Source organism: Pyxicephalus adspersus, chromosome 7 (assembly GCF_032062135.1).
Source record: "Pyxicephalus adspersus chromosome 7, UCB_Pads_2.0, whole genome shotgun sequence".
Taxonomy (NCBI): Eukaryota; Metazoa; Chordata; class Amphibia; order Anura; family Pyxicephalidae; genus Pyxicephalus; species Pyxicephalus adspersus.
In genome coordinates, this window is record NC_092864.1 from 28,741,653 (window position 1) to 28,752,218 (window position 10,566).

The window sequence follows — 10,566 nt, forward strand, 5'->3', positions numbered from 1 at the left end:
TCATCACGCATGCTCAGACCATGGACGATCAATGAACGACCGTACACACGATAGATGGTAAACGATCGTCGTCCAATCCGATCCGCCGGTCCGGTCGTTCTTAAAGCTGCGTACACACTTCCAATTTTTATCGTTGGAAATGAACGACGAACGAACGACAAACGATCGATTGGTCAAAAATCGTTCGTAAAAAAAAAAAAACAACGATGCCGATGAACGAGAATAGTGGCTGGAAATGAACGACCGGACCGGCGGATCGGATTGGACGACGATCGTTTACCATCTATCGTGTGTACGGTCGTTCATTGATCGTCCATGGTCTGAGCATGCGTGATGAACGAACGTTCATTCACTTCCTGTCGTGAACGTCACTTCCTGTATCGCTCAAACGATCGCATCTATTGTGTGTACAATATCTGCGAACGATTGTGTCGTTATCTGTAGGTACAGGATCGGTGCCATACGATCGTTCGCCGATATCGTGCAGGATCGTTCGTCGTTCGTTTACCAACGATAATTATTGGAAGTGTGTACGTAGCTTAAGTCTTTGAAAGATTAGTAAGCCATGGACAAGAATCCCCATGGTGGAATCATCAAGGAGAATTTTAATGAAAATTGCAAATATTAAAAATCACTTAAGTTATATGATTAGGATTTGATTTTCCTTGGGAAAAAAATGAAAAGAAGGATTTTTATTATAAATAAAATGATTTTGGCTGAAAATATAGAGCTTGGATTACTAGCTTAGGTGGCACAACTTTTAAAATAATTCTCCAGGCTTTTGCCATCACACATAAAATGGATTGCCCTATCGTCTTGTGAGAGATCAGCAGAAACTGGAAATTATTAGACAAAAGGAGACAAGGATTGTGTGTGTTGCTGATGGGAAGAGGACCATTTGTTAGAGGAACAAAGAGCAGTCGTTGATGATTCTTACCATGATGGACTGGCCGCTTCTCTCAGGATGAGCCAATTTTAAATTTAATTCACCCCGAACAAGCAAAGTTTCAGAGCTGGAACACTTAATAAATCTACAGTGGCATTATATACCAAAGCTAACGTTCAGGCCTCAAAGCTGAAGCAAGAACCAAGAGATGATAAAGATTCAGGCTATAAAATAATGAGAGAAGAAAACACAATAAAGCTGTAAAAAAATAATGAAATGCACAAACTCAACACAAATAAAAGTAAAATTTAAGAAAGAGGGTCATTCATTTAAACGTAGTGTTTGCTTGGGTAGCAGGCCTGTAGTTAACTAGTTATTGTGTTCTTGGCTTTCTATGAGAAACAGGAGATGTTAGGAGGTGATCACTCTGGATATAGTTCGTTCCTCAATGGGGGAGGGGTGAGATCAGTGTGGGGGCATTTGATCAGATAAGTGATAGTGATAATAAGGATTAATAAGGATTTTTTTCTACTATATTAACACTAATTAGGGGGTAAATGACCACTGAGTTGCTGTAAAGACACCAAAGTGGGGTCTGTTATTTCTTCAATAAAACCAAAGTATAGGTATTTTTGGAACCCCCAACACCAATGTGAAGTTTTATTATTGAAAACGTGCAGTCTTGAAGACTTGCAGTCACTGACACCAATGCAGAGAAATGCAGAAAGGTTGACATTTTCGGGTTATTGGGGTATGTTTCAACCTAATACTTTTTAAATGTGTTACCTAATGTGATATGATATAACTCAATGCATAATCCCAATGTTGGGGGCCACACTTGAGGGGCCAATGTGTGGCAATTTTTAGCACAATAACAGGTTAAGTATAGCTGAACTTTTCTAAACCCTCAACAGCCATTGATCCACAGGTCTAAAAGTGTGGGGGCTGAAGTGGTTTAGATATTGAGCCTGGTTCCCTTAAAAAGGTGAATTTTATCCTTGCAAGGAATAATTCACTTAGCTTAGTAAATGTTGTCAAAACACTTACCCAGTCTTATTCAAGAAAATGTAAAACAGGATTTTTCCTGTTAATAAATGGGTAATTGAAGTCTCATTTAGTTTCATGAGTTTCATCTCATTTAGTGTCCCATGCAAGGGTGGTATTTCACTTTGCTGTGTGAACAGCTTATATTCCTTTATTTAATCAACCCCATTGTGTGAACTATGGGCCTGATTTATTAAAATCACTTGATTTAGTTGGCAAATGTCTTCAATCCTGGAACAATTCTATTCTAGAATTTCTGGGTCACCCATGATAATCTTTTTTCTCCAGTCTTGGAGAGCTTTAATAAATCAAGTCCTATGTCTGTGGCTTTACAAAACAAGCAGATGCAAAAGTTTTCCCGTATTTAGTCTTTATTGGTTATCCAAGGAACTGGAAGAGAACAGAATACCCCAAGCTCCCGACACGGAGAGTATGTTAAATGTTCATTACACTCACAATCACACTATCGCTAATGATCTAGCGGTAGCATCAAGCACAGGTAAGAAGCTTTGAGAAGAGTGCCGGAGTACCCAAAGGTAAAAGAGCATCAAGATTACAGATACTTAGTGATGAATAATGCAGCTCATGAATGCATTCATTTGTTGGAAATTACAGCGACTGATCACACCGACTATCTGGTCAAATCTGCCAGGCGGAAGCGAGGGCTCTGTAAGATATTAGTAAGAACATTATCATTAGCCACTAATTATTTCCGTGTCAGATATCTGTGTAAAAGAGTAAAAAATAGATGGCGGGGGAGGAAAAAAAGACAATTCATTTCATCTCCCCGAGTCATTCTTCTTTATTTTCGGCAGTAAGTGGCTTTGCTGTTTCACGTAATGAGAGAAGAGAAGATGGGTTTGATAAATGACAGTTTATTACCAGTTCAAAAGAGCACTTGTTCAATGGTAAACTCAGGAAAATATACTGTATACAATGTCGGAAAGCAGCTCAGGGCATAGTTCTTGTGAAAATTCAACTTTCTAAAAAAAAAGTTTTGTACCTTTTATTGCTACCCCAATTCTCTGTTCATCCAGCAAGAGCAAAGAGAAATACTGTTATACCAAAAATGAAGGTGCACTTGGTCATTGGCTCAGCACTGATACATGGGGGTTGATTTAGTTCTCCCAGACTGAACAAGATTGACTATTAAGGGAGAACCTGTGTGATCTAGCAAACCTGGAATGGATTCTTCAAATAATTTTCTATTATTTGGCAAATGTTTTCAATTTTAGACCAGATCCATTCCATGTTTGCTGGGCCACCTAGCATACCTATGAAAGTTTTTCTTCTCCAGTTTTGGGGAGCTTTAAATCAGGCCTATTATGTCCATAGCAGAGCTAGTGGTGTGTGGTAGTGACAAAGTTAACTAGTCAGAAAATTGCTTTGACGGAAAGGCCCTCACATGGCATGATTAACGATGGGTTCCTTCAAATTTTACCAGGGGTTTTCCAAACTCTCCTATTTGTGGAAGTCTACAGAATCCAACACCACTTGAATGACTGTAATGATTTTTAAGGTGTCTATAAAAATGTTCTTCTTGCCAACATTGCAGAGAGACATTCTTTCCACTGTCCATCAATTAATTTTGTTCCCATTGACTTAAAAAAAATGGTTTTAGTAGAGGGTTTGCTAAGACCTCAAGGTTATTTCAAAGGCATCATAAAGGTAAAAAGGAGGGGAATGACTGTTATAGAACTTTGTAAGTAATAGTGTTTTAGATGATCTGATGCAAGTGGGGCAAATTTCACATGTTCAACCTTGCCCAGAGGCAACAACTAAACAATGAAAGTGGAAGTAAACCCACATTACTCACCTATTCCCAATCCCTCGCCTGGAGGGTCACTGCCATCTTCCTATTCTTTTCCTTTGAAGGATCCTCAAACATCTTGATTGGCAAGGCCAGAATGAGTAACTCCCACCCAGGTGCATGGGAGTTTATTTATTCTTGGCACCCACAAGAGAAGGTGGTGTTGCAGGGTACCCTGGAAACCAAAGCCTGACCTGCCTGATCGTAGATTCTTAAAAGCGGAGCATTAGTTAATCTTTAACGCACATATTGGCCAAAGCACCGTTTCTGCAGCACGGGCCATATCAGCTAATGAAGGGTTAAGGGAAGAGAAGACTGCTTTCGACACCATCCTATAAAAAGTGTTTACGCTCCCTGTAAATTTAAGTGATGTAGAGAAAGACTTTGCTTCACTTTACGATCTATTATTTTTCCCCTTCATTGTATTTTGAATATTTTGCTTTTGTTGAGTTACCGCAGCTTGTCACTGTTGCATAGTGTGCTAAAGCCGGATTTACAGCAACACCAGAAAGCATTTAACAGCTTGAAATGTGTTGCTCTTAATTTTGGTTTGCTTCTCTAGAATGCCATGATTTAAACGTAACAGAACTATGCATTAAATTAAACTGTAAGGCAAAATCTGCTTCTAATACAGCCCATATTGTTGTGGATAAATGTGCGTACATATTTAAATGTGTTTGTTCAGTTTAAAACTACATATTTACTACTATTTTCCCAGGTACCTCCGGTAATTGCCTTTTTTATTTATTTCTGCATTTCATTTCTAGTATGGGCGCCACTATACTATGTTAGGTTTTCTTCTCTACTGTGTATTGTGAATTTAAATTGAGAAACGGAAGGATTTAGAAAGTAATGGACTGTTTGGTCGAAGGCAGCCCATGGTGAGACTTATGAAAAATGGATTATGGTGACGCAACCATTGGTAATGCAACCATTGATATGGGGTAACTATTTTGACTCCTTACAAATGCCACACTGAGTCTGAGCAAGTGTATTGAACTGAATGGCTCAATAGCCAGGAACACATTTGCATTTGTTGACAATAAAACCCAATAGGACCTTGCTAGTTTTTCCTATCTCTCAATAGTTGACCCTTAATAAAAATTGTCAAATAGATGCTATTGTATCAGTCATTTAGGGTATCCAATGCAGATGTCCTTTACACACTGGGTACCCTACCAGACCTATGCATGAATGCATAAAACCCATTTACGTTTTTTATAGATTACATTTTTACTTGATTTCATTAAAAAAGATTTTATTTTTCCTAAATTCTTTCTGAACATTACTGTGCATAGAGAGATATGAAGCATACTGGCTATAATAGGAAGCCTTCTTCAAAGACCTCCTGGATGAAATTGAGTTGACTCTTGAGTGTTGGAACCATCCTCCGGGGCCTCCTGAGTGCCTCTAATTACGAACAAGGAAATAAGAAAGGTCACGAGGGACAATCGCAAGAGTTCTGGTGGGGATTTTCATTCTGGAGTGCTTCTCACTAATTGGATGCAACCACTTCTTCTATTTATCATTACGGTACAGAGAATTAAAACTGAATTTTATAGCCAGGAGTATTCTCTGGAGCTTCCCTCATAATGTGATAGAATATAGTTATCATGGATATTAGAAGTTTTCATCCCTGGTTAGGCACTCACACTGTCATTAGCCCGGCAGAGAATTCCACTAATTATTAACTCTGGTTTCAAATCTTGGCTGGAAAGAGAAAGAAATGGAGAGAAAGAGCATCATAGGTCTATTTGTTTTATATTTTTGGCAACTGTGGAAGTAAATACAACTATTGTTCTGAATATTTTACATCAACCCAGAAGTAAAGTTAAGTTTAAAGGAACAAATACACAAAACACAAAAGTGATTCTGTAAGAGAAATTATTTTCAATGTAATGGCTTCTGCAAAGGAGTAGTGGTAGATTTTTTTGGAATGGGATATTGAACAAGCTCATTTAGATGTGGTGGTCTGGTGTCCGCTAAAGGTGTTCCCTATGATATATGGGTTCTGCAACTGAAGCCTTTTCAAACCAGTCATTATAAAGTGGTGCACTAGTTGCCATGCTATGGAGATTTTAGTATGAACATTGTAATTGACCAGTGGCTGGAATTCTCATCTTTTCAGCACTAGGTCCCAGCTTTACCCTCCCCGTTGTCTGAATTTATCAGTAATGTTGAATGTCAAAGCGGTTACTTTCTGTTTAAATTTCCCGCCCAGCCACGCCTACAAGCGCACTGCCCCCTCACGCTCACACGTCCCATTATTCATGCCAGGGACACAAGGCCAGGAGGCACAGATGCCGGATTGACATCGCTGGAGGATGACGCGGGTTTGTAGGGACAAGGTAAGTCCTTTACAATGCCACCCTGAGTGTGGCTCGGGGTTACCTGTTTTGGTAATGAAAATTAACTCTAAGCCATACTCAGGAGTACCGCCAGGGAGGTCAAACCCAAGCCAGGGCACCATCTGCCAGTTTGTTTGTTCTCCCTGTGTTTGCATGGGTCCCTTCTACATCCCAAAGATCGTAATGATGTCAATTGGCTAACCTAACCTGTAAGGAGATATCTGGTTGTTTATCCCATGCTGTGTGCCTCATGTTACACCTCCCTGGGGTGTCACTTGCAGCAGCAAGGAATACAAAGAAATAGCAGCATCTCCTGCTTTCCTTTGGCTGTGCAGCCTGCAATGTACCTTTTGGTATCATCAGAACATACTGTTCTCAGCTGAAGGGGCTTTTATGAGCAGATTAGTTCTTGGCTCCATCCTGCCCTGCTCTTGGCTGCTGGGACTTTATAGCCTTCCTGCTCACAATCACCAGGTCCTGTAGCTTTAGGCTGGGCTGTCCTGCTGCTGGTGTGTAATTTATTGGATTTACTATTGCTGCTTCCCGACCATGATTGTGTACTGCCTGGACTGACCTTATGCCTATGACCCTGATTCTACATTTGTATTGTCCCTTGGATAACTTGTATGGTGAACTAATTACCTGTGTAGGACCTCTGACTCTGTATCCTGGACTTGCTGGAATGCTTTTTACTGCATTATCTGTGGGCTCCTGGTCCTCTGTCAGTCCTCCACCAGACGCCACCCCTTGCGCACAAAAGTCCCGAGGACAATCGTGTACTGGGACAGAGCCACTAGCCTCCCGAGGGTGAGAGGGGGCTTTCTATTGGTGAATAATGTGACATTTGGGGGACTGGCATCTGGCGTGCACTGGTGCTAGACCAGGGCCTTACATGGCTTCAGATTGTAGTAATGACATATGACTATGGTAGAAACATTGGATTGTGAACTCTTTGAGAGGCAGTTATGAATATGACTATGGACTTTGCAAAGGACTGCATAATATGTAGGTGTCATATAAAGACAAGTTAATAATAATATTCATATACCAAACCATCTAAGATCCTTAAAACAAGCTCCCACCAACCTATTTAGCTGCACCTTATAGATAGATTTTATCCTCAACAAACTTAAAAAATCACAACATAAATATTATAGTTCATTAGATTGATTTGTTTTTTTATAGACTGGCAACTCCTGCTGTTTGCATAACTACATGTAACGTCGGCCAATTCAAAGAAAACATGAGAAATAATCTGTGATTTCAGAGCCTCTATTGTGAAACTTAAAGGTGAATTTCCCTACAATGCTCTTGCTTTATAGGTGTGAAAGGGCTTGTTTTACATTTCTTGTACTGCTTGTATTTAATGTGTAAATATTATATTGTTCTGATCTTTGGCAAATGATTACTTTCTTACAGCGTAAAATGAGGCCTTACGTCCTCTTTACCAATTTAAACATTGTGGAATCAGCCGTAGCCTGTATAGTTCTTTCAAATATGCTCAGCAGAAAACTGTACAGATTTAATAGCAGCAACATCCAAGCCAATATAAGAAACATTTCATAAATTTATCTTGTTACATATCTTAAGTAAATATATAACCGAATTGCAGGCATATGTTGATATAGATGTTGTATGCAATTTCCTCTCTCTGTTATCTTATTTCACTCCTTGTAACCTTCATAATGTTTTCTAGCCTAGTGCAGATTATTGTAATATTGCTGAAGGTAATTCAGAGGGAAAAAAATTCAGAATGTAATTGCTGATAGATTCTTCCATATGTCATGTTATTCTCATCATGAGAGAAATGACAGATGTAAATTGGAGCCAGGCAATTTGAATATGAGAAGACTTACTATCTCCATGAATTATAAATAGGCCCAGCTGAATGGTGAGGCAGCGTCTGAATGAATTCAATGTCACGCTGCTTTTTAACTGTGATTAAATACATGAGTTTTGTTAAACTGTGAATTGGTAAAAGGTCAGAAAACTTGACCCAAGGGAAAGCCGACAAAGTAGATTCAACTTAGATTTTATTGGACTGGAAATTACACCATGTTTGGTTTTGTTTCACATTTTCTGAGGTTATAGAGTTTTAGTTAATATAATAGTATAATATTATAACATAATATAACCTGTGCATGTGTTTTTTTTTCTCTGGTTCCCATTACCCATCAACATGCTAAATAAAAAATGTAAAAATGTTAACTTTTTTATTTAAAAAAAGTTTTGTTATCATGGCTTGGTTAACTATGTGCTTTTCTATAAAATACAAACAGATAATGGCTGGTAGAAAGGAGCAGTTGGCTACTGTACACAGTACGTATCTTCCTGGGAACATACCAGCATCCTGTCAGTATTCTTCTCAAAACCTCACCCCCCATACAAGCAATGGGGATGTTCTTATCCAAACATAAAAATACCTTGGATTAATGTAGATGTCATTCTAAAGCAGTGTTTCTCAACCGGGGTTCTTCCAGAGGTTGCTTTGAAAAATGAGCAATTTGTGCCTCTCAGGTCAGTTTAAGTGACTCCAATGATCTTTTTGGCTAGCTGTAAGGGTGACATTCTTCCCAATGGCCAGCAAGTAAGAGGAGTTCTTCCCACTGACCACCACACTAATGTATTGCAAGCTGTGGATGTAATAACTATAGCGGGAGTTCCGTGAAGACCTGAAAGTTAATTTAAGGGTTCCCCCATGTTAAAAAGACCAAGAAATACTGATCTAGAGGAATGGATGTTCCCAGTCATTTGCATGCAAAATGCCATAGGTAATATTCACATGAGATGATGGACCTCTAGGAGTGAAACAACTGAAAATCAACAATGAAAAAAAAGCAGAGCTGAATGATCTCATTTGTGATCTAAATCTCTCCAAAGACAAAGCAGAAATTCTTGCTTCAAGGCTTAGACAGAAGCACTTGCTTGCAAAGGGTGTAACTGTAACTCACTACTGAAAACAAAATCATAACTTGACAACGCTCTTCACTAGTGATGGCTCACTGTGCTCCTGTCATAATATAAATACACTCTTTAACAGTTTGCCACAAGAGCATGTTCAATCTGAATGGCGTCTCTTCATTGATTCCGCTAAAAGAAGCTTGAAAGCAGTCTGCATAATAGTAATTCCAAACCAAGTTTACTGATTGCCCATTCCTTTAACCTAAAGGAGACCTATGACAACATGAAGTTACTACTTGAAGCAATCCAGTATAAAACACACCAGTGGAACATTTGTGGGGATCTAAAGGTCATTGGCTTTCTGATAGGAATGCAAGGAGGATTCACAAAATATTGCTGTTTCCTATGTCTGTGGGACAGCTGATCTACGGGAGACCTTTATGTCAAGCATGATTGGCTACCAAGAGATACCTCCAAGCCCGGAACAAGCATTGTCAAGTTTTTGCCTATGGTTGATTCGCATAAAATATTTCTGCCACCTTTCCATATCAAGCTTGATGAAGAACCTTGTAAAGGCCATAGGTAATCAAACTCCATGGGTTTTCAGTACCTTTAAGTACCTAACTATTTCTATTTATACTTATGATCTTTAGCTTGCAGTATTCTCTTGTCATCTTTGCTGTATTTTTTAGGTAAGTATCCCTAAGATCAGCGTGTTATTTGTTCTGGCAGAAGTTGCTGAGGATGATCTATCAAGCTATGCTTGAGGAGTAACATTTGACATTATAAACGTTTCTCCACCTAGCCTATGAGTGGCATGGCTGAGCCTGGGATTGGTGCCGAGAGCTGGGAGCTGTAAAATATTTGGCGCACTTCCTGCCACATAAGTCGTTCCTTTCTGGGCTCAGGCCCTAGGAAGATGGTACTTATCTAAAGCTCTCCTAGACTTAGGCCTTAGGAGAAGAAATGTTGAAGCAGCCTGGGAGAGACCCCAGAAGTTTGCTTTCTGAAATTAAAATATATATAGCTGTCTCCTACTAGATTAAATTGTTGAAAAACTGCTGAGGAAAAAGTCCACACAATAACTTCCTCAACACTTATATCTTTGATTGAGATATAGCTAGAACCTTAATTTCTAAGGACACATTTTTTTTTTTTTTAATAACTGTTTAGCCAAGTATTTGGTAATAGGGACATGAAGAGTAGAGTATATAAAGAAGATTGGAGCCAGATATAGAGAATGATAGCAACTTTTGGGTTTTATTGATCCATTCTTCATCCTCCTTCACTTATTTTGCTTAAGTGACTGGCTTCTATATTCAATACCTGGGACTAAATGTGTATGAGGTCTTATTGCCAAAGTTAGGACTTACCAATGCCTGAGGGTGACTAATAAAAGTTTTATTTTGAAGGAAACTTTTGTTTTTTGTGTTGGGAAGGAAGTGATAAGAGAATGAAGGTAACAATCTCAACCCAGACAAAAAAATGTGAAGATCCATATTTTCACCCCTCATCTATGTAGTGAATGTATTGCAATGGGTCTGATTTATTAAAACTCTCCAAGACTGGTGAACATA